Genomic DNA, 24600 nt, shown 5'->3' on the forward strand with positions numbered 1-24600 from the left:
GAAAGTGATCTGTAAACACTTTTCTAAACCAGGTCATGAGGAGAAAAACTGTTGGAAATTATATCCTGAAAAAAGACCTCAATTTAACAAATCCAAAGGGAAACAGAAAATTGCTGCTACTACATCTACACCACAAGATTTAGGGGAAGATTCAGGTGATGAAACCAAAATTGCAGCCATGGGGTTGAAAAACTTGAAGGGAAAAGAAATTGAAACTCAAGCCAGCACTAGTACCTCAAACTTCCATGTACAAGCTCCTAATGAGGAAGAAAGAATTGAACTGTTTCATGTGAGGGTGATTTCAAAACATACTAAAATTGACACGCTTTTTGATAGTGGGTCACAAGCAAACCTTATATCAGAGGACTTGGTCAAGCAGCTTAAACTTGAGACCGTTCCACATCCGAAGCCATATCCACTTGGATGGATTTGCAAGGATGCAAATTTACAAGTTTCAAGAAAGTGCACATTGCGCTTTGCAATTACTGCACATTTTATTGACACAGTTGAACTTGATGTGGTACCTTTTGATATAGCAGGAATTGTTTTGGGAAGTCCTTACTTGTTTGACAGGAAAGCTATCTTTCATCGCCATGAAAACAAATATCATATGTTCAAAGATGGCAAGGAGTTCATTGTTAGAACTCATTGCAAGAAGACAAATATAGCAATGGTGAATGTAGGACAGGTAAAAAGGCTGGTAAATTCAAGTAAGAATTTTGTTCTTATTATGATTAAGCCCAAGGTTGATGTGGATCATGAGTCATTTGACAATTGTGATCCAAAACTTAAATCAGATCTGTATGATGTAGTTGATGCATATCATGAGATGTTTCAGGAGCCTACAGGTTTGCCTCCTAGGAGGGAGATTCAGCATGAAATCCATTTGCATCCAAATTGTCCTCTTCCAAACATAGGCATGTACCGCATGTCTAATATGGAGAATGTTGAAATAAAGAAGCAAATCAAGGACTTGTTGGACAAGGGTTTCATAAGGCCAAGTACTTCGCCATGTGGGTCACCGATTGTATTGATTCCAAAGAAAGATGGCACTTGGCATATGTGTGTTGATTTCAGGGCCTTGAACAAGATAACGGTAAAGAATCGTTACCCACTCCCAAGGATAGATGATTTGCTAGATCAGCTGAAAGATGCTCGATATTTCACTAAGCTAGACTTGCGTAGTGGATATCATCAAGTAAGAATTGAAGAAAGTGACATTTGGAAGACAGCCTTTAAAACCAAACAAGGACTCTTTGAGTGGCTTGTGATGCCGTTTGGTTTGTGCAATGCACCTGCAACTTTCATGCGGGTAATGGATGATGTCTTGCGTCCTTTTCTTGATGATTTCATTATTGTCTACTTAGATGACATCTTAATTTTCAGCAAGTCTAGAGAAGATCATGTCATGCATGTTAGAAAAGTACTTGATGTTTTGAAGAAGAACCAGTTATTTCTTAAAATGTCAAAGTGTGAATTTGGAAAGACTTCTTTGGTTTATTTGGGACACATAGTAGGAGGAGGTGCTTTGAGAATTGATCCTGCTAAGATTGAGGCTATTGTGAAGTGGCCTACTCCCAAATCCATAACAGAAGTAAGAAGTTTTTTGGGTGCAGCTCAATATTGGAGGAAGTTTATCTCTAACTTCTCTTCTATAGTAGCTCCTATGCATGCAGTGACAAGTGTGAAGCATGCTTTCCAATGGGGAGGCAAGCAGAAAAAAGCTTTCGAATCTTTGAAAGAGAAGATTAGTTCAGCTCCAGTCCTTGCATTACCGGATTTGAGACAGCCATTTGAGATACAAACTGATGCTAGTGATTATGCTATGGGTGCAGTTCTTCTACAGCATGGTAAGCCTATTGCTTTTGATTCTGAAACTTTTAATGGTGTTGTTGTAAATTATCCTACATATGATAAGGAGTTGTATGCGTTGGTACAAAGCGTCAAAAAGTGGAAACACTACTTGATGGGCAAAGAAACTGTTATACATACCGACCATCAACCCTTACAGTACTTGCAATCACAAAGCAAGTTACAACAGTCACGACACTTCAAATGGATGCGCTTCTTGCAACAGTTCCATTTGGTAATAAGGTATAAGAAAGGTACTTTGAATAAGGTTGCTGATATGCTTTCAAGGCCTATTATTGGTGCTGTTATTTTACTTAAGAATGATTCCATTGTACATGATAGTTACATAGAACAATATGCATCTGATGATGACTTTAAAGATGTGTATGCTAACTTGAGTAAAGGGAATCATGTAGAGGAAAATGACTATCACATGCATAACAATTTGCTGTTTCATTTGGGCAAGTTGTGTATACCACAAGGGGAGAGGATAAATGTCATAAGAGAAGCTCATTCTTCTCTTATTGCTGGCCATTTTGGTGTGAGCAAAACAGTTGCACATCTACAGAGGTATTGCTATTGGCCTCGCATGGTAGATTCTGTTTCAAGGTTCATAAGAGGTTGTTCATTATGTGCTACAAGCAAGCCTAGCAACAGGAAGCTTGGTTTGTATACTCCTTTGCCGGTACCTTCTAGACCATGGGAGAGCATCTCTATGGATTTTGTAGGAGGTTTTCCAAAATCTCGAAAGCAGCATGATTATTTATATTTAGTAGTTGATCATTTCAGCAAAATGTGTATACTTATGCCTTGTAAGAAAACTATAACTGCTGAACAAACTGCTGAATTATTTTTTCATCATGTATGGATTCACTTTGGTTTGCCTACTTCCATTATTAGTGACAGGGATTCCAGATTTGTGGGGAATTTTTGGTCCAACCTATGGGAGATGATGGACACAAAGTTGAAGAAAAGTACTGCTTTCCATCCGCAAACAGATGGACAAACCGAAGTTGTGAACAGAACCATTGTGCACCTCTTGAGAGGTTATTGCAGCAAGCATCCCAAGCTTTGGGATGAACATTTGCACTACATACAACATGCTTACAATCGTGCCAAGCACTCTTCCACAAACACCTCACCGTTTGAAGCTTGTTTTGGTTACTTGCCAAAATCACCTCTTGATTTCATTCTTGAGAAAGATGTTGCCATTGAGGGACATAGTGACATTGACAAAGCTCATTCATTCATTGAAAGAATTCAGCAAATACATCAGCAAATTCAAGAACAACTTGAGAAGAGTCAAGGCAAGTACAAGGAAAGACACGACAAGCATAGAGTCGATCACAAGTTTCAAGAAGGAGAAGAGGTATGGCTGTACATCAGTAAGGAAAGGATGCAAGGAGAAGGTAAAAAGTTGAAGCCTATTCGTTATGGTCCATTCAAAATCCTCAAGAAGGTTGGAAATAATGCTTTTCAATTAGATTTGCCTTCCTACATGCAAATGTATTCTGTTGTCAATGTGGAGAACTTATGTTTGTATGAACCTCCTTTGATTGTTGATCATGAAAGTGCTGTTCAACTGCCATCTATAGAAGATTTCTCGCCAGAATTCTTAGATGAGCTGAAAGAAGATACAATCCTTGACAGAAGGACACACACTTCAAGAAGGGGCAGTGTAGATTATGTTCGGGTTGGTTTCAAAGGCAGCAAACCGAACAAGGCAAAGTGGATGGAAGTGGACAGAGTGAGGGAGCTGTACCCTCACCTCTTTAACATGTAGTTGAAGGCTTTTGGGGTCCAAAAGCTTCCCAATGGGGAGGCATGATCAGGTGCTCATGTCCTAAGTGTCGTAAAATGCTCAAAATTTAAAGTGCTTAGAACTAGTTCAAATTTGAATGACTAGAAAGTGCTCGTCTTCCCAATTCCGGCACTGCAAACGGTTCGAAAAACGGTCGCCGTATGAGGAAGTTATGGCAAAAAGAAGAATTTGTCCATAACATTAGAAATTTTAATTTTTCAAAAAAAAATTAAAATAGGAATATTCCGCCGGGAACGAAATCCGAGGCAACCACCCAACATTAAATGTAACTGCAGTTAATTTGGCGGAATTTTGGCAGGAGCGCCAAATTTGGCGGACCCGCCATAATTGGCGGAGCTAACTGGAGTTAACTAAAGTTAGCTGGAGTTTTTCTAGGGGCAAACTGGAGAAACTTTAAATGGCCATAACTTTGGCTAGGAAAGTCGGTTTTGGACGAATTTGTTTTTGATTTTGGGTATTTTCAACCTTATGAAGCCATTGGTGCAGGTCTTACAGCCATCTGAGGTCATTTGCAAAGGTTTTTGAGCCGTGAAAGTTCTAGGAGCCACTAGGGCCCAGTTTTGTGAAGACTGGATAGGGTTGCAGGTATCCATTGGAGGTGATCCAATAGTCAATCCCGAAGGATTCAAGTGTTCTTAATCCATTTTTACCATCTATTTATCCTGTAGATGTTTATATTCAGCTGTATTTTCAATTTGAGCATTTAATAAAAACAAGGACAAGCCCGGTTCGGAGCTTTGGACCCAGCAGACGTAGCCCTGGAGGGGGTGAACTGCTTTATCAACTTCTTTTGCATTTGTGGTTGATTTATTTTGCAGAAAAAATTCGTTTTAATGTGTTAAACAATAAAAGGAAATAACTCTGCTATGCTTAAATGGGTCATAAACAGCTGAAAATTTCATGTGTTTTCTTTCTGCAAGACATGGAAATCTTTTAAACATGTTTAATTCTGAATTGAATACCTTGCAAACAAATTTCAAGTAGTTTCAAATTCAGATCATAGACCCCCCCTATAGCAAAAATATTATGGGTGGCAACGTTATGAACTAGGGTCCAATGTGGTGATACCTCTAAATAAAGAAGATAATCAGGCTCCACACCTAACATCCGAGAGGAAGAACATGAGCATAGTAGGGGAAGCAAGGGCGATGTTGTTGGGTGTGGAGCCTAATTATCTTCTTTATTCAAAGGTATCACCACATTGGACCCAGTTTTTAATGGGGCAGCAAGGTCGCCTATTATTTTCACTGCAAGGGGGGTCCAAGGGGTGGAAACGATCTTTAGGAGCCCCCCCTGGCGGGGGTTCTGGGGCAACACCCCCGAAGCTAAAAATAGATGTAAATTTGCCTTGTAAAATGTTGTAATTTCGTAGTCAATCTGGGTCGGTCATTTGGCGGAAATATGGCGGTAGAAGTTATGTTTAATTTAGGGTTTTTTCCCTAGAAGGCAGCCCCTTGCTATATATGAGGGAATTGTATTGCGACTATGTAGATGTGTATTCTGAGTGAGAAAGAGAGAGGAGATTGTGTGAGAGCGAAGAGAAAATTACAACGGATCTGATGTAGGTTGTATCTCTTCATTTTGCTGGATAATATAAAAGGAAAGACTGGTTGTTTCTCCATGGACATAGCCAAAATTGGGTGAACCACATATATCTGTGTCTCTCTTGTTTTTATGTGTTTTCTGTGTTTATATTTTTGCAATATTTTATGTGTTCCATTGCTCTGTAATATATAATTTTCTAACAGATGTTGCATGATCAGGGCCTACCACTACACTTGCAGGTTGAGGCGTGCAACATAGTGGTTTATGTTCGGAACCGTAGCCCACATCGGATACTTGAGATGAAGACACTAGAGGAGGCTTATTCCGGTAAGAGGTTAGATGTTGGTCACTTCATAATTTTTGGGTCATCGGTTTATTTCCATGTGACGAAAGATGCACGGAAGAAGCTTAAGCCAGTAACAGAGTTGGGGATATTTGTGGGGTACACTGATACACCCCACAACTATTGGGCATACATGCCGACCAGACGGATGACAGAGGTTCGCAGGGATATGAGGTTCGATGAGGAGAGGGCCATGTGAGTATCCCTTGAGAGAAATATTGAGCTACATGCGAATGAGGAGCTTTAGCTCCTAAGGTTGAGGGGCCAAAAATTGATGTGAAGTAGCCACATGTAGATGTTCATAGAGTGGAGACATCCACCCAGGCAGAGTCTTCCAGAGAGGGAAGAATTTGCACTAGAGAGGCTGACATATTGTTGGATGATGAATGGGAGAATGTGGGAGCACCCTATTTTGAGTGCAGAAAGAGGAGGTCACCAAAGAGGTACACTGGATACATGGCACTTATGGGTTCATGTGTTGTCTAGAGCCATCTTCCTTTCAAGAAGGAGTGCAGCAACCAGTTTAGGTTGATGCAATGGTGGAGGAGTATGACTCCATAGTTCGAAACAATGTTTAGGATGTGGTCCCGACACCGGAGGACGAGTTAGTTATGAGCTCCCGTTGGCTTTACAAGGTAAAGCAAGCTGCAGATGGTAGTGTGGAGAAGCATAAGGCCATATTTGTGGCCTGTGGGTTTTCACAGGTAGAGGGGATTGACTATGATGAGACCTTTGCTCCTGTTGCAAGGTACTCGTCAATCAGATCTATTTTGGCACTATCAGCAAAAATGGGTTGGAAGATCCATCAGATGGATGTGAAGACTGCCTTCCTCAATCAAATGATTGAGGAAGAGGTGTACATAGAGCAACCCAAAGGTTTTGAAACCTTGGATTGTGAATCACATGTGTGCCGACTCAAGAGAGCGTTGTATGGGCTGAAGCAAGAACCTTGTGCTTGGTACACCATGATAGATAACTACTTCACTGAGTTGGGCTTCACGAAGAGTGAAGTGGATGTGAACTTGTATCACATAGTAGTGGAAGGTAAGATGTTGATCATTGTACTTTATGTAGATGATCTTATAGTGACAGGTGATGAGAATCTCATCAAATATTGTAAGGAGGATCTTGCAAGAGAGTTTGAGATGAAGGACATGGGGATCATGCATTACTTTCTTGGCATGGAGGTATGGCAGGGAGATGGGGAGTTGTTTGTATCTCAGGGAAAGTATGCCAATGAGATACTCAAGAGATTCCGCATGGAGAGTAATAAACCCATGGAGACTCCTTTAGTTGGTAACTGGAGGAAGGAGGATGCTACTTCAGGGGAAGTATTGGAAGCTATTGTTTAGAGACAGCTTGTAGGTTCACTCATGTACTTGGTGAACACACGACAGATATGTGAAATGCAGTTAAATAGCTTAGTCAAGCAATGGTTAGGCCTACCAAGCTTTATGGGAAGGTGAAAAAGCATGTATTGAGATACCTCAAAGGCACTACTCAGTTTGGGTTATGGTACAAATGGATAGAGGGAATGAAGCTTCAAGGCTTCATCGATGCAGATTGGGCAGGGAGTCCATCTGATAGGAAGATCACATCAGGAGGGATCTTCAGTATTGGGTCAGCGACAGTTTCTTGGTATAGTAGGAAATAGAAATTGGTTGTACTCAGTTCGACATAGGTAGAGTACATGGTTTCAAGTCAGGAAGCATGTGAGGCTATCTGGATGAGGAAGATCTTGGTTGGTTTGTTTGGTCAGCAAATGGATCCGACAATGATTTATTGTGATAATCGAAGTTGTATCAAACTTTCTGAAAATCCATTCTTTCATGATTGGTTTAAGCATATTGATATCTAGTATCTTCATCTTATAGATTGTGTATTGATGCAGATCATGTTGTTAGATTACATTCCCACGGAGGAGCAAGATGCTGACATCTTGACAAAGGCTTTGTCAAGATGTAAATTCGAGTTTCATAGAGAAAAGATCGAGATAGTTGATAATCCCTTTCTTGTTGAGAGGGAGTATTGAGAAATGTCAACAAGAAATTCCAGTTTAATTTTTCCTTGAATTAAACTGTGAATTAAATTCAAATTCTATTCTCATATCAACTTAAAATTAGTTAATTAAGTTTATTAAACTTATTTAACTTCGGAAAGTTGAGTTGGAAGTCTTTCTGTCGTCATGTGTATGTTCTCCCTACTTTGTAGGAGTCCAGTGTGAGTTAATTGTGAGTTTTAAAATATAAGACTTAGTTTCATGAGTCAGTTCAGTTAAATTAGTTCTCAAACTGATTGAGAGAACTAATAGTGAGTTAACATTCAGTGGTATCACTAATGAACTCCACCAGTGCTACTTTAGTTAACTGAATATTTTCTCATTAGAAAATCATGCATGTCGATTTTGAGAAAGACCCACTTGAGACTAGAGTGCAGGGACAATGTACTATTTGTTTTAGATTTTTCTGAGTTGCATTAATTGTGCATGAATTTAGGAACTGACCCTTGAGGGAGTGCACATTTTTAAGAGGATTTATTTCCCTTTAAATACAAGCTATCCTTCATAATTACGCATTGGAATAGAGACTTGGAGAGCTTGTGAAGAGTCTAAGCTTTGGCCTTGAACTTGCTTATGAGTTGGAGATTGAATTTGCTGAGCACTGGGATTGTTCTAGAGAGAAAAAGCATTGTAATTTCATCTTGATTTTTTGGATTAATACAAAATAGATAGTGGGGTTTTGAGTTGTGGCTTTCCCCGGATATTTATTGTGTTATGTGCCTTTGATTCTATCTCTCTATTGATTATTGTTTGCTCGATGTTTATGGGGTTCCGCTGTAAAGAGTAGAAGTAGATTCTTGTCTCTTGCTTTAGAAAATTGCATTAGCTTGTGAATCTACAGGAAACAAGTCAATTATCATGGTAGTAGTGGATCAACTCTCCAAATACACCCAGTTTTGTGCCTTACCACACCTGATTTTTCCAACTTTTGTGGCTTAAGTCTTCATGGATCAAATTTTCAAACTGCATGGGATGCCTACTTCTATTATGTCTGATCGCAATCCCAACTTCACAAGAAATTTTTGGTAGGAGTTGTTCAAGCTACATGGAACAAAACTCCAAATGAGTACAACATATCACCCCTAGACGGATGGTCAAACCGAGGCAGTAGACAAATGTTTGGAGACTTACCTGTAGTGATTTGCTTCAAACAGACAACATTAATGGGTGCAGTGGTTACCCTTAGTAGAATGGTGGTATAATAATAATTATAATGAAGCAACCAAGATAACACCATATGGGGCGGTGTATGGAAAACTCCCACCTTCTCCAACTTCTTAACTTCCAAGATCTTCCAAAGTGTAGGCAGTTGATAAGTTGCTTCAGAATTGAGCCTCCACTCTCACTCTTTTGAAGGATAATCTCCATCAAACACAAACCAGATGAAGCAATAGGTTGACCAACATCACTCAGAAAGGTCTTTTCAAGTGGGTGACCAAGGGTTTCTTTGATTCCATCCTTATAGGAAAACACCTCTCAAGAAAAGGGCTTCCAAAAATTAGCTCCCAAATTTTATGGGCCTTATCAAGTGATTTATGTATTGGCTTCGTAGCCTACAAACTGGCCCTGCCCTATCTGCCACTTCAAAAATCCACCTTGTCTTCCATGTCTCTTGCCTCAAGAAATTCATGGGGCACAATCACAAGGTACAAACCATACTGCCTGAATTGGATGAGGAAGGTTTTATTTGGTTCCAACTGGAACAAGCCTTGGATTCACAATAACGACATCTTCACAGTTGCACTATCAAGGAAGTCCTCATCCAGTGGAAAGATGCCTTACTAGAAGATGCGATATGGTAACCAACAATTATTCTCCATAAATTTCCGCAGCTCCAGCCTTGGGAACAAGGCTGCTTTTGAAGGGGAAGGGCATGTTAGGGTCTGACCCTAACCCCTTTATTAATGTAAATAGCCCAAGAGGTCCGGTAAGATTCATGATTAGCTAGTTTAATAAATAAAGCTTGTAAGAATTGTAAGTGGTTGACCTGCATTCTAAAAAAAGGACCATAATTAGATATAACGAGCCATAGCTAATAAATAAAGTGGTTAACCTACATTATGCAAGGGACCACAAGTATTTAGGGTTTTGGGTCTCAGAAAACTATAAATTTTTGAAGATGGTGAGGGAAGTTTTGTATTGTGTTGTGTAATTGAGCATTGGTCTACTAGAGGTTGCCCCCTCGAAGAGGCAAGTGAACAATATTGCTGCAAATCTTAATAAAACATTTCTAGTGTCATCATCTCATTGTGTTATTTTATGTGGTATTTCTAGCATATTTCGCACTTATGATATTTTCTGTAGGTCAAGTATACCTCACTTCTACATCTCATGGACATTGGATTTGTATTTGTATTGAACACTTGAATTCCAACATATGATTCCTCACACATATGACACATTTCAACGTTAGCCAATTGATCAATTCTATCATGAAATTTCGATGTGCAATATTCATATCTTGAAATATATCAAATATAACATGCTCAATTTGAATTTCTTTAGGTGGCTCTATGTCAATATTTTTTGCATCATTTTTCTTGCAAAGAGCTACTTTTCCTTTTTCCATAGGATTTACTTTATTTGCATAATTTTTCTTTGTGAGAGATATGCTTAATTTTCTCATAGAATTTTCTTTTTCTTCAAGTCCACCTTTTTTCCTTGTTCTTAATGTTCCTTAGTTATCATTTGTTGTTCCTTTCTTTGTGACATGCCCTTTTTCGTGCAGAATTTTGATTTATTTTTTTTTGTTTTTAATGTCGTTCAATTGTCATCTATTTTTGTCTTTCTTTTTCAATACACTCTTTGTTGTTCAACATATTTTTGTCTGTATATGTTGTTGTTCAATTGTCATTTATTGTGACATTCTTTGCCAATATGCTCTTAGTCGCTCAACATTTGTCTGTCCATATTCATTTAGTTGGTCAAGTGGCACTTGTACCAATTGTATTTCTGGTCATGCTCTTTGTTCTTCAAATCTCCCATATTCCATTGTATTCATGTATAAAAGAAGTAAATGTAATCCATTAATATATATTGAAGTCAATGCAATCCATCAATATTCACTGAAATAAATGCAATCAATTAATTTAATCACACTTAAACTAATGCATTAGTTGAAATTAAGATCATTATTTTCTATACACTTTAATGATATAACTCTCACTATGAAATACATGTGTAATTCTTTCCATATTCATCATAATATTAACATGTAGCACATTAAAAAGTGATACTAAAATTTAAAAGAAAAAATTATAACTCTAAACTTTCCAAATTATAATACTTTATTCAATTTTTAAGTATATAATGTGATACTTATCCATTTAAATCGAAAAATAATAATTCCAGCCCATAATAAATTCATAATTTAAAATTAAATTTTATAAAAAAATTAAATCAACTTTCACTTTTCATTATCTAAAATTAATTGGAGTTGTCTATAATGCGACTTTTTGGAGATTCCGGTGACGGAATCCGGCGGAAGAAATTGAGGTTAAATCTTGATTTGTTGCAGTTAAAATGGTTTTTTAACTGCATATTTGGATTCAGCACCCTGAAAAACCCCTGGGACGCTTTCATTGTTCAAAAACTAGCTATCAAACTTGCGATTCCAATAAATTCCTGCCGGATTTCGACCAAAAAAACCCGCCGGAAAAACTTTCAAAAAATCGCGTTATAGACAACTGCAAATTAATTTACAACCGAGCATTAAAACAGGTTGCCCTTTTTAGACCAAAAAATAAATAAAACAACTTGAAGTGTATAAAAAGTTAAAATATCTTCAAATTACTACCATTCAGCAATCACGATGATTTTGCTTTTAATCGTCATAATTTCTAGCAACCAAACGTTCAACACATGTCCCTCCAAAGATTTAGATGCGTTTTAACTTTGAATACAAGGAACCTACAACTTTAAGGAGGACTTGAGATATGACTTAAGATATCTCTTGAAGATAGATATAATTGAATATTTTAATACTTTATATAGAAAGCCATTATATCAATTTTAATGGGTCCATGGATATATCTTAACCCTAGATATGACGCATTGTTGTTTTTTTTAATTATCATTATTAATCTCTATGGTTAATCTTTATTCTTTAATATCTACAGAGATATATACCTCAAGCTATCTAAATGGAAAAACGAAAAATGACTTAAATCTACCAAGATATCTTTATTCGGAAAAGTTTAGATACGTTTATGATCATTTTCACCTTATGAAATGATGTTGGCCCTAGGAGAAGGGGGATTGAAATGCAAACACCTCGAACAATTACTATTCATCAAGTTGGACCGTAAGCTTGAGACCCGAATATAAATTAAAAGTAAACATATTTTAAAAAATAAACAAAAAAATTATTGAGTTTAGAGGCTCATTCTATAGCACAGTATGAGGGGATGGGTAAGTTTTTATAGTTCAGTGTGAGGGAATGTAAATTTGTTTGTCGATTTGTTCCTCTTTAAAATAAAATAAAAGATAAAAAATAATGTTCTAAATAGAAAAATAATATCGGCTATAATAAAAAAATGAATATGTTGTAAAATAATTAAAAGTAAAAAAAATGTGTGAGTAAGATGTTTAAATCTTATAATTTGGTTGGTTATTAATAAAATATTTTAATACAAACTAATATTAACATACACTTAAATATGTATACATATAAAATTAAGTTTTTATGATTAAAACGTTTATTTGGTCTTATATAAACTCTATTTAGCATTCAAAAATACAATTTAAACAATAAAAAAATTGAGTTGTCTTTAGTGCGACTTTTTGGAAGCTTTTCTAGTGGGTTTTTCCAGTCTAATTTCTCTAAAATCCGGCAAGAATTTATTGAAATCACAAGTTTGATGGGTAACTCCTGCACAATCCAAGTGCTCTATAGGTTTTTCAGGGTGTTGAATCCATATATATAGAGTCAAAAAACCAATTTAAATAACACAAATAAAGATTTCACCTCAATTTTTTCCGCTGGATTCCAGTGCCAGAAATTCCAAAAAGTCGCACTAAAGACAACTCCATAAAAAATGACACATTTTGTTTTACACTATAAATAAATTTGCACGTGAAGAAATTTGATCCCTCTTGGCTTATGTTAGATTCATACTTAAAATGGATCTATGCTGGTGTTACACAAGTTCACAATCTGAAAACTATAACAGAAAAGGCAAGAAACATATAAAATTAAATCAACAGTAAACTCAACAAGAATTGTTATATATTATTGCTTCTCCATTCAATTTGGGTTAATACTTGGGATATCAAAATAATATTGATATTTTAATCAAATATCAAGAAGATGTGTATTTTATTCAATTCTTAATATGAAATTGACACGTAACATTAAAAAATATTAATAACAAAAAAAAATTCAATGTAAGTTAAAAAATATATATTTCAATATGTACAATGAATAAATTATTTCAACATCATATATATAACAACAAAAAAATCCATGTGGGTTATAAATACAATATTTCTATATACAAGTTTGAGTAAAATATTTCAACATTATATATATATATATATAGAGAGAGAGAGAGAGAGAGAGAGAGAGAGAGATATTCCAATGATAGGTCCTTTCTAATTCAAGGCATAAAAAAGTTTTGTAATTCTTTCCATGTTTAATATGTAACTGATATTAACATTTTAAAAAATATTGATACAAAAAATAATTTAATGTCTATGTATATATTGAGAGATTATATTCCATGGATATACTTTTCACATTCCAATATGAAAGGGATATGTATTTAAAAAAATAGTAATAACAAAGAAACATTTTAATGTGAACAATGTGTGACTTAGAAATTAAATATTTCAATACAAACACATCAATTCTATACATACTACATTAAATAATATTTGTGTGTTTGGGAGAGAAAAATACCCCATATATATGTATTCATATAAATTATTAATATTTTAATAAAATTAAAATTAAAAATACTTTTAGATATAGACATGTGAAATTTATATAAATATAAATAAAAAATTGAAAACTAACATAAATCTATTTTAATTTCATATCTATTAAAAGTTGAAAAAAGTCAAATTTCTTAAAAATAAATATTTTTTTAAAATTCACATTTAAAATTAAATTTACATTTTGAAAAATTTAATTACTCTTCACATTTAATATATTTAAAATTAAAATAAATATATATTAATTTATAAACAATAACCATACTTATATATATATATATATATATATATATAGATTTGGAGCAGGGGCTTCCTCCGAAGGAGAAAATGAAGTTTGTTGTGCAATTTCTATATCTTCTGTGATGAATACACAAACTCTTACACGAATCCGTACATGAACCTCTGGATCTTCACACAACAACGCTCTTTAACGACCTCCTACCAATACAAGAAAAACGTCCCTCGATCCTCGATGAACCTCAGATGAACCTCTCCTCTCACAGAATATTTAGAATAACATAACAGAACAAAAACTCATGTGGAACAATTTGGAAAACTTCTCTCTTTTATTGATTTCAAAAGATGGATTACAATGCTGGAAGACTTTGAGAAACTTCAATCAGAGATACCAGATGCTACACCTTAAAATAAGATGCAATCCAGAGGCTACCTGGCCCTTTGCAGACTCTACCTTTGAATTCTTTGAAACAATACAGATTCAAACCTAATGAGTTCAACCACTTTAGGTTCTTACCAGGGTTGTTAGGCCCTGATACGCAGGCTTTTCAAACTCGACTCTAAAAGATACTTTCTTCGTGATGCAAGCAGATCGAACACAGATGTTCGCAGATGCAAAGAAGGAAGACTATCTCAGACCAAAAAACCAAAAGACTCTAACTCTCAGACTCTCAACTCTGAATTCCCCAATGAGCCTTACTTATCCCTTTTTATAGGATGGGAAGGGGACAAACATCAGACAATCGGACATACAATTTTTCATATTAAGATTCTGAGATGTGGATCAAATCACACCAAAAGTCGGAGAAGTGCTTCGAGTCTCAAAAATTCATATTTTTTAAATAGTAGAGATTATTCCAAATCCTACGGAAAGATATTGAGAATTTTCAATGTGGATATTTTGTCGGAAATCCCACGAAAATCGGTCACTATCAAATTCAAGTGACAAAACATTACTATACACTGTGGATGCTTTTTAGGAGAATCCCACGAGAACCCTTGGAGTCCTTTAAGTTATGTTCCCAATGGATTTGTACCAGGGAATCTTCCATTATTATGATGATATGCCCCACTAGTCTCCCATGATTTTGTATAAATCCTTCATACAATCATTGGTTTCCCAAGGATAATCTGATGGTTTATTTTTGTTAAGACTAACCAATGATGATGCCCTCTCATAAAGTAGCCCAATATGCAATCATCAAAGATTTTTTCTAGATTTGCAATAGTCTTACAAGGTTAGTGAAAAAAATCCATGCACTCCTGGCAATCGCTTTGAAAGTCTCTTTCAAAATACTTTGGATCCATAGCAGTCTTATTTATCCCATACCATCTCCACCATTCCTGTAACCAATCTAGTTGCAACAGTAACTATGTAATGAAGACAGGTCCAAATTTCAATAATGTATAATGTATTTTTGATCTTTCTTCTCTGCATAATGGATCCCACCAAAGATCTTTATAGGCAGCGAAATTATAGACAATGTCAGGAAATACAAGGCTCGAATCTTTTTGTGGCCACATTATCCTTGCAGGGTGTTAAGAATATTTGGTTCTGTTGATGGTATAATATTTATGAAATGTTTTGGTTCTATTGCTTCCCTCATTCCATATCAGACTGATATCATGAAAACTTTCCCTTAATGCCTCGTCTGCAAGATCAGAATACATCATTGAATTCTTATACACCATATCATGTATCCAAGTGTTGGACATAGGGTAAATCTTTCTTTCTAGTACAAGGTGTTGTCCTGACGAGGTTGTAGATTTGCATCCATTACTATGGTGTTTCTTAATTGCCAAGTGGGTTTCCATTTTTCAACATAGATTGGCCATGGGGTGTTGTCTGGGATATTTATGAGATTTTCTTGTTGTGTTTTGGGGTCCCATTTAGTGACAATTATCATTAGCTGGGTTTCCTTTTTCAGGTATTCCCGACTCAAAAGGTCGGGTAGACAATTTTTCTCTCCTTTTATATGCTCGACATCAAAATCAAAATTTGCAAACAAGGCTTGCCATCTGGAAAACTTGGATTCTCTAGGCTTTTTGATGTCTTTTGCTAATAATTTCTTTAAAGCAAAAGCATCAATCCTGAGAAGAAACCTTTTATGTATGAGTTTGATGTCAAATTTATCCATACAACTCCATGCAACTTTTACCTCTTTCTCAATTGTATAATAGTTATGTTCTGCTTGGTTCCAAGTACCTGAAGCAAACTGTATAACTTGTTCTTCACCTTCTTTGGTTTTCTTGAGAATAAACCCCCATCCAATGTTACTGGTGTCACTTTCTACAATCTTTGGCAAATATTCATCTGCAAGGTAGAGGATAGGCAAAGTCTTTACCTTGGATTTTATTTTTCAGATGGAAGTGATATGTTCTGGAGTCCAAGGCACTGGATCCTTTTTCAATTTTTGATTTAACAATTTTTTGTCATGGGCACATCGTTTGTAGAAGTTGCTAACTTAGTTCAAAGAACCTAGGAATCTTTGCCATTGTGTCTTACATGTGATTATATCGGGAAATTTGTTAGCAAATTCAAGTGCATGCTTCTGCAATATGATCTGTCCATCTTCAATAGTGTGTCTTAGGAATTTGATCTTTGTTTGAAACAATTCCATTTTCTTCTTACTTAATATGAGCCCATTTCTTTTGACTACCCGTGTAAAAATATGTACATGCTTGAAATTTTCTTCTACAGATTTAAAGAAAACTAACACATCATCAATATATACAATGAGCCAGTCGAAGTATGGCTTAAAGACCTGATCCATAACCTTTTGAAATTTGGATGGTGCATGTTTTAGACCAAAGGGCATGACATTCCACTCATAATGGCCAGCAGGAATGCTGAAGGCAGTTTTAAATCTATCTTCTTCTTTTATCGCAACCTACCAAAACCCAGATTTCATATCAAATTTGGAGAAAACCTTAGCTCCTGCTATTCAGCTTATCAAGCTTCCTTTGTGGGGAATAGGATATGTATCATCTTCTAGTACAAAATTTAGAGGTTTGTAATTTATGACTAATCTAGGAACACCTCTAATATGTTATGAGTGTTTATTTACATAGAATCCATAGCAGTTCCAGGGACTGCTAGATTCTCTGATCAATCCTCTTTTTAAGAGATCTGAGATTTCTTTTTGGCACAGAGTTCTGTATTCGCTGTTCATAGGTATGGCTCGACTCTTGCATGATTTTCCGTCATATTCTTCTTTGAAAGGCAATGAAACTCTGTGTTGTTTTTTATGCTAGAAAGCATTTGGGTTTTCAGAACAACAATCCTTTTCTAATTGTTCTTTGAGCTCTGAGATTTTTTGTTGTACCTTTGGGGACTGTAGCTGTTCTTTTGTTCTGATAGAGGACTTGAAGTCTTTTAATTCTCCCAGTTTTCTTTCTGTCATATTAACTTCTTGCATAGTCTGAACCATGGTGGACATTCTTGGTGTTGAAATAAAAGGCAATGTGATGGTTTGTAAGAAACCTTTGTCATCAGGGACAAATATAAAATAACCATCTTTTCCATTTCGTAATCTTGCTAATCCATGTGGTTCAACAACATCAAGAAAAATGTTTCCTAAAATACAGTCAATTGGAATATTTCCAGCTGCAAATTTCATTTTCATACAATATCTTGAAAAACAAAGAGTTGCACTGGAGACTTCATATTGAAAATATTGTGTACCTACCCTAGTGATTTGTCTATATGCAAGTGTCCAATATTTGGCTAGGATCACTTTTTTGTTTAAAACATTGATGTTTGCACCTGAATCTATTAATGTTCTGAGAGTGAAGATTTATCCTTGTTTATTAACATTTAATAATACATGGTGTTTCTAATACTGAATGGTCATGATATTCATATTGCCAAATCCTATGCCACTGTTCTACATATCTTCAAAAATATCTACATTAGGATTTTCTGTTGGTTCTTACCATTTTTATTTTTCCATCTGAGAGAATTTTTCTTTTAGCTCAATTATTTCCTTTTTTAAATGTTGAATCTCATGAATGACTTCTCCTAAAGTCAAAGACCTTGGTTTTGTATGCTATTGGTTTATTTGAAAATATTTTGTGTTTTTCTCATAAGAGGCGTCAACAAACAATGCTTTAGAAATATTACCTTTTGAGGTATTACCAAGATCGTTGTGTCTGATTTGTAAAAGAAATTCTAGAAGTTTTTCTTTCATTTCTCCTTCTGCAAACATCTTGATGTCTGCAAAAAATTTAGATTCATCATCATCAATAGTGTGTTCCATACACACTTTCTCTTTGGTTGGTGCCTTTTCTGTTTCTGTTTCTGAGCTAAAATTTGAGTCTATCTCAGAAGGGCTACAATGGCATTCATCAGTATCTGTGCAATTGCACTATTGGACATTCACTTGTTCTTCACTATGTTTAGACTCAGATAAATCCGAACCAGATGATTCTGATGAACTGCAACAATTTTGCTTCATTAGGTGTACTTCTTCCTTGAAGTGGATTCTAGGTCTTCTAGAGGCATACTCTTGTGTCTTTTTACCTCTATTTGTTCTTGACTCTCTTCCTTGAGGACATTTATTTGCAGTATGTCCAATCTGGCCACATAACCAACAGATAATCATATTTTTTCTTTAAGACTTAAGATGGATATCTTTGGGCTCATAGTAGTGTGTTTTGGGCACTATTTTATATGATCCTTTCTTGTGCCTATTTGCCTTGTGAGGGTGACTTTTAACAGTCTATTTATGACCCTTTTTCTGTGTTTTTCTGAATTTTCTTCTTTGCACAATTGGGTCATCAATAGCCAATCCATATTTACTGCAAATTGACTTGTTGTTAGGTAGCCTGGACATCTTTTGTAAGGACTTATTGACTTTCATGCTGGTACAAAGTCCTACCAAAGCTTTTGTTATGTTGCAATATATCTCTCCCCATGTGTAGTTTTCAAAAGAAGTTTGAAACACTCCTTGTTGTTGGATGTACTCAACAAATTTGGATGGTAATGCTGCTAAATATACTTGTTTCCACAGGTCATTCTGACTTTCTTTTACTTCATAAATTCTTTGTGTCCAATCTCTATGGAAATCTTCATATTGAGACATTTTCTTACACTTGAGATTCATCAAGATCATCTCATGTTTATTTGTAATTTCTATTGTTGCTCCACACCAGTGTTCTAAGATGAAGGAGGTTAATGCTCCAATCATGTTATTTTGGGGTTCACCATTTTCATTGTGGATAACATCTCCAGCTTCATCTTTAACAACTTTTGCTTCCATTTTTGCAATTAGTTTAGGGGAAGATTCTACTTCCCACCATCTCTGTAGGGTGCCTGTAAAGCACTGGATGAGAGTTTTACAAGATTCAACTTCAGATTTTCCTCTCATACACATAAGCTTATATTCAGTGTACATTTGGTCAATCATTTGCCTGATTTGACCAGCACTTAAACCATCAATATTCCACTCCTTATAAGATCCAGACTAAAAGGTATGAGTTTCTGGCATCTTCCCTTTGCCATTGAGGTCAGGAGTTGGATATCTGGTGAATTGGCTAGACAGAGGTTCATATATAGGCAAAATATGTTGTCCTGAGGATCCTAACTCTTCTTCTTTGGTCATGGTCTCTATGAAAAGATAATAGGATTCACTAAAAGATTCTTTAGAGCCAGTGTGTTGCTTTGGTTTTTCTTCAGGGAATAGAAATGGAAACTTTTCTACAGGTTATGTGGCATGTTGAATAGGTACATGGTGGCTAAATAACATAGAGGTTGATATCCCCGGATGCGGGTGGCACTTTTGCTTTAAATGCTCATCATGCACAATAATAAATCCTGGTACTGCCAGCTGCAGAGCAGCGTGGCTTCCCAAGACTTCACCTTGCACAAGCGGGAGGGAGTTATTAAGGTTGGATTTGGTAGGATATTTGCATTAATGGATTGCGCTGTTCAAGGCAACATTATCTTTGTTATAATCATGTCGACCTTGTATGTTTCCCTCACAACTTGCGCTCAATCTTACGGCAACGGAACCTGGTTAGCTGTGATCGATGGTGACGGGCTGATTCTTGCACACAGAAGCAAGCTCCAGGCTAACTCTTTCAGGGGTAAGCTCTCCTCAGTTCTTGACTTCAGCATTGGTTGTATTGTGCCTCCGTCTTGGGTGTTCTCTCTGCATTCAATTCGGTATCTATGTCTGGTCTCTCTAGTCTCTGGTCTCTCTAGTCTCTCTGCGCCCTACCCTTCGTCATTCATAATGGTTCGACAAGGTAAAAGACGTCGCTCCAGGGGGCATCGTGATAGTGGCTTACACTCAACTGTTGGTCACTCTGTGGAACCTCAGCAGGCGCCCATCAATCTTCCCCCCTCTCATGAGGCTGTGCCACCTTTGAGCTCTGGGCGCAAGCCAATTCCTAACAGTGCTTTCCAAACCACACACTTTAAATTTCAAAGCAATTTAAACAGGCCTCTGATTACTGCTCACATCACCATCATCCTTTCGGAAGAAGAAAATCAAGTCTCCCCTCTGGCATGCATCGCTCTTGATCCTTCCCAAAGTAGTGAGCATTTCATGGATAAAGATAGCCCGGAGAATTGGAAAAGTGATAAGTCTGGTCAGGAGGAAATTCCTAAAAGTATTCCGCCCCTTGAAGACATAAGCCCAGTTGTTGAGGAAGGGACTCTTGGCGCCACAAGTCACTCCATGGCGATCCCTATCAGCGAAACGGATGGCAATGAGAGTCTGAGGACCGGCAGTGCATGTCTGGTTGAGGAGAAGACTCCTGGTAAGGTTAAGGAAGTCTAGTGCCACCTGGGACCGCTTTTTTCCTTTTTGTTTTTGCTACTGCTCAGATGACCACCTACAGGCATCTTCGCTCACAGTCAAGGTTCAGCACTTATGGCCTGTTTTTTTGGCATCCCGTTGGGGAAATGGCGATTCACTTACAGGTTGGTTTGCAATGATTTTAAGCTTCTACTGCCAATGTCTCTTTCTCAGCTAAACACGTCATCCTCTAGGTTTTATATCTGGTTTTTTGCTATATGTAACTGGTCTCCCCAACTTCTTTTTGTAAGGGGCAGTTCTGCTGTGTTAAGTGCGCTCGAACTGTGATCTCTGAGGCCTCAACTCTATGTAAAAATATTCTCCTTTTCAGTTAATAGAATTTAGTATTTGCAGAGAAAAAAAAACATAGAGGTTGAGATATTTTTATCTTTGGGAGATACAACAAGTTGCTCAAAATTTCCAGAAAGTTTTTCCATAAGAGTTTGAGTAGAGTCGAACTCAAAATCTACATTTTCCTCTATGCTTTTAATTTGTGCTATTAATTCTCTAACAAAACCTTTTAATATAGAAACTGAAAAGTTGGCATCATTCAAAGTTTTATTCACACTATGTACATCAACTACTAGTGAGTCAAAACATTCCTTTTGTTCACAAGTTTTTACCATATTCATTTCTAGCCCTTTAATTATTGTATTTGTTAGAAAATTATATATTACGGAGCAATAGAACACATAAAATATTGCAGAAATATAAACACAGAAAACGCACAAAACAAGAGAGACACAGATATATGTGGTTCACCCAGTTTGGGCTACGTCCACCCCGAACAGCCAGTCCTTCCTTTCTATTATCTAGCAAAATGAAGAGACACAACCTACAACAAATCCGCTGTAATATCCTCTGTTTTCTCTCACAGTCTCACCTCTCTGTTTCTCGCTCACAGAATACACATCTATCACACAACCTCAAATACAATACCCTCATACAAAGAGAGGGGTTGCCTTCTAGGGAAAAAAACCCTAAACTAAACATAAGTTCTACCGTCAGATCATCCGCCTAATGAACGGCCCAGATTGACTAGAAATTACTATACTTTTACAAGGCAATTTTACATTTGTTTTTAGCTTCGGGGGCATTGCCCCGGAGCCCCCGCCGGGGGGGATCGGCCCCCACGGACCCCCGCGGGGGGGAAAAGTCCCCCCCACACCCCCCCGTGTGGAGGGGTGTACAAACTTCCTGGGGTATACATCCGGTTAAAACAAAGACCTCTGAACAATCATGCTCCACACACAACAATCTCCCACTTGGAGGATGATTGTAGAAACTCCACCGCTGCTTCATTTTCTGGACAATGACTCCTCTTTGGACCTGGCTGTTTCTCATCTTCATCGTCATCCTTGAAGCCCAATTGAAACTGAGCATATTCTCAGTTTCTCCCTGGTTACAAATTTTGTTAGCATATCTGCAGGATTCTGGCTAGTGTGTATCTTTTCCAGCTTCAACTCTCCATCTTCCAACACTGATCGTATGAAATGGTACTTGAGCTGTATGTGTTTAGTCCTAGAATGAGATGCTTGTAGAAATTTTGAATAATTTAACACATATTCAATGGAGATTATCCTGATCATGTACTATTGCGGAAAACATACACAATACATAAGCTCCTCTATGTTGATCATCAATATAGCAGCATCAATAACAATAAAACATCAAGAGCATTCACAAATTAACACAGTATGTATCCCGGGGAAAGCATCTCGCTAAAAACCCCAACTATCTGTATATTAATGATTGAGTCATGTAACATTACACAGCATAATACTTCTCACAAGTATCTCCACCTCTGTTACACACAATACAACTCAGATCTGATCTCCAAATCTCTTCCACTGCTTGCCTGCCTCCACTGCTCAATACCTGCTCAAGAACTGATGAGAATGGCTCACCAAACTCGTTTTTCACCTACAAAATAGTCACTCACTCTTTGTTGGACGTGAGAACAAGCTATAATGTGGGCAAATACATGAGCAAACTCATTGGCATACTCAATCCCTTGATTGTGCAAGATCTGGTGCACAACTATAGTCACAACTGATAGCAATCTGATTCTCTACCACCTGTCCCTGTTGAACTGAACATGCACTGACATGCAACTGAGTTAACTGATGTATTCGTTAGTTGTATTATGAGTTAATAACTTGTGAATTAATTAATAACTAATTCACCCAACTCATTACTAGTCTATTTGCCAGTTAGACTAAATACAACCAGTTTAACAAAGCTAAACTGAACACAACTCCATCAACTCCACCAAACTCAACTGATTGAGTTCTAACTGAAGTCATGCATGCAACAACTCAACTGACTCATAAGAAAAGCATATTTCCTTCTGACAGCTGCATGTGCCACCTCTGTAGCTCAAACTAAAGTGCTCCAAGAGAATAAGATTAAGTTTATAGTCCAAATATTATTGTGAGATAATAATATTTGACTTTTCTATTTTTTGACAGCCAGTCTAAAAATAGACTTTGATCACTCACACTGTGATCACTCACACTTTCATCAAAAATAGAAGTCCATCTATTTTTTCCCAACTTGATCAATCATCCATAAACAACAACTTGCAATCCATAAACATGATCCATATGTCTAAAAATAGACATAGTCTAAAAATAGACTTGCGCCAAAAATAGCCTGCGGGCCCACTTAGTGAAGGCGACTCTTTTCACTAAGCTCCATCATCTTGTTGCAATCTCAACACTCCCTCTCGACAAGATATGGATTATCAGCAACCCCTATCCTGCCTCGATGGTACTCGAATTTGCTCCTGGTGAGAGCCTTCGTCAGAATATCAGCATCCTGATCCTCCGTTGGAATGTACGAAAGTAACATGATCCTCCGCTGCACACAATCTCTGATATGATGGTACCTGATTTCAATATGTTTAGATCTATCATGAAATACAGGATTAGCCGAGAGTTTAATGCAACTCTGGTTATCACAGTAAATCACAGTAGGATCCAAATGAGAACCGAACAAACCAACTAGGATCTTCCTCATCCATATAGCCTCACATGCAGCCAAACTTGCTGCCATATACTTGGCCTCCGCTGAACTGAGTGCCACGGATCTCTGTTTCCTGCTGTACCAAGAAACTATTGTCGATCCAATACTGAAGACCCCTCCTGATGTGCTCTCTTTGTCTGTTGGGCTCCCTGCCCAATCGGCATCCGTGAAGCCACATAGCTTCACCTCATCCTCCTGTCTGTACCACAAACCATATCCTGATGTGCCTCTCAAGTAGCGCAATACATGCTTGCCCGCCTTCCAGAAGAGCTTGGTAGGCTTAACCATAGCTTGTGAAAGCTGGTTAACTGCATAGCATATATCAGGTCGTGTATTGACCAAATACATCAGCGACCCCACCAACTGTCGATAAACAGTGGCATCCACTTCTTCTCCCGAAGTGGCATCCTCCTTCCTCCAACCTCCAGGAAGAGGAGTATCAACAGGCTTGCAGCTATGCATGTTGAACTTCTCCAGTATCTCCCGAGCATACTTTCCCTGAGAAACAAACAGTCCACCACTACACTGCCATATTTCCAATCCCAAGAAATAGTGAAGGAGGCCCAAATCCTTCATCTAAAACTCTATAGCAATATCCTTCTTGCATGACAGTATCAACAGCTCATCACCCGTTAGAATCAAATCATCAACATACAGTACAATGATAAGCAACTTACCCTCCACCACAATCTGGTATAGGTTCGGATCCGCCTCGCTCTTGGAGAATCCAAGTCCTGTGAAATAGCTGTCTATCCGTGTGTACCAAGCACGTGGTGCTTGCTTCAACCCATACAGCGCTCTCTTGAGCCTGCACACATGCGACTCACTGCTGAAGACTTCAAAGCCTTCGGGTTGCTCAATGTACACCTCCTCCTCAATGACTCCGTTGAGGAACGCAGTCTTCACATCCATCTGATGAATGTTACATCCCATCTGCACTGAGAGAGCAAGAATCGTCCGTATGGAAGAATACCTTGCG

Source organism: Pinus tabuliformis, chromosome J (assembly GCF_031772625.1).
Source record: "Pinus tabuliformis cultivar Carrire ecotype Pingquan chromosome J, CPIR1, whole genome shotgun sequence".
NCBI classification, from domain to species: domain Eukaryota; kingdom Viridiplantae; phylum Streptophyta; class Pinopsida; order Pinales; family Pinaceae; genus Pinus; species Pinus tabuliformis.